Raw genomic sequence first — 1,822 nt, forward strand, 5'->3', positions numbered from 1 at the left:
ACATGCTAATTTTTTCACGTATGTATGCATGTTTGGCATTACGTGCTTCAACACCACTGCTGTAATAACAGACGTTTAGTAGTAATCACTTTCCTGAAACAGCCTAATATCAAATGCATGTTAGAGAAAACGCGTCAAGTAGACTGAGAACACATTGAGATGGCTGGATTATCTTTGGCCATTTTATCTGATAAATATAGATATCATTTGGTAATAGGTTAGTTTTGTTAAAAATGAACGTTGGTGAAAGGACTAGTTTGAAGGCAAACCACAAATAACATCATTAACAGTGATCCCTAACTTGGATTTTTTTTTTAGTTATGAAGTCATTCTGGTGCATAAATAAGATATTAATTATTATGTGAAGCATTTCTTTTTGGAGTTATTATCATGCTGCATCACCCACAATTTTCGCAAATTAAGAAGTATGAAATCGTAATGTGCCATTGTTAAACATTTGCTTATTGCACTGTGTAAATTATGTTGGTGGGCAATAATAAATAAATAATACATGTAATACATATTCAGTGCATGTATTCATTTCTGTGTGGACTAAAGACTACGAGGGTGACAATCTAGTACAAAAGCATAGATCGACTGTAAACTTTTACGTTGTTTCTACTGTGTATCCCTTCTTGAGATTTCAACAGATTTAGTCAAATCATCTTTTACGATATTTAGATTCATGCATTGCCTGTCTTCCACTGGACTATATGGGTAACGGAAACTACGGTAATTATTCATAATTATTGTGTTCCCCGGATTACGAAAACAACGGCACCGATGGATTCATTTCGTCCTCTTCTAACCATATACAAATGAAATATGATGTAAAGCCCCTCCTATAAATCCACAAACTCATCCCCAATGGTAGGTGAGGGTATTGACTCTGCCAAGGAAATTCCTGGGTAAAATATGAGTAAAAACGAGTATTGTGCAGCGAAATGTATAACGAGATCCTTATGGAAGGTTGATACCTCCTGACCCCTACACTACGGTGCACAAGAAGCAGTGCAGCCCTAAACTCAGGTCCTGGAAGTGCACGAGGAACATACACATACACCGTGCCAGGTACTCGTCAACATGTGTCTTCCTTACCTGCCGCTCGATGGTGTTCGAGCGGCCCAGTATCTGAGGGTCTACACAGTGACAGGTGTGACTGACAGCCAGGTGTGTCTCCCCCTCTTTAGAGAGGTAGTTGTAGGCCTTCCAGCAATCAGTGATGGTTGTCGACTCGGAGGCGATTCGTCCCTTAACAACTGCAAGGGGGGTGTCACTGGGTCGATCCTCCATCTGCCGAAGAACCTGCGTCATTCACTTTCTCCGCGTTGTATTTCTCCTTGCGATGGTATTCCACTTGTCTGTATCGGCGATCCTTCTGCTTATAATGCTCTCCTTGCCAGAGGCTTTGGGAATCACCTTTCCATCCCTGTGTACCTTTCCATCCCTGGTTAGCCACTTCCTCAAGCATGTAAGCGCAAACTCAGTACGTCGATATTGTTTACTAGCAGTATGTAAGAGCATTTTGATTAATGAAGGGGGCACAATCCAAGGCATTATCATAGCTAAAATGCCTCGTGATCTCACAGGTAAGTAGGTAACCATCCTTGTGACCTTCGCTTCATCCTGCCGAAATTTATCTTCCAGGGCAACAGATATTTACCTTTCGCGCATGCATTTCCCTTCATTTATCACTACGGTGGCTGGAGTTATATCGAAAGCATATGGAATGTTTACAAGATGACAAATCTAAATAAGGAACAAAAAACGAAAAATAAAACATTTCAGTTGTTTTTATCAAAGTAATGTTTGCTTCTCTGTT

At 40.3% G+C, this 1,822-nt stretch overlaps 1 protein-coding gene across 1 annotated transcript in view; it reads right to left on the bottom strand.

The window, feature by feature from the left end:
* LOC119593073 overlaps positions 1–1,822 on the bottom strand; it is a 17,727-nt gene that overhangs the window by 10,534 nt on the left and 5,371 nt on the right. The gene's annotated exons all lie outside the window — the stretch shown is intronic.

Source organism: Penaeus monodon, chromosome 31, assembly GCF_015228065.2.
Source record: "Penaeus monodon isolate SGIC_2016 chromosome 31, NSTDA_Pmon_1, whole genome shotgun sequence".
In the NCBI taxonomy this organism is placed as follows: Eukaryota; Metazoa; Arthropoda; class Malacostraca; order Decapoda; family Penaeidae; genus Penaeus; species Penaeus monodon.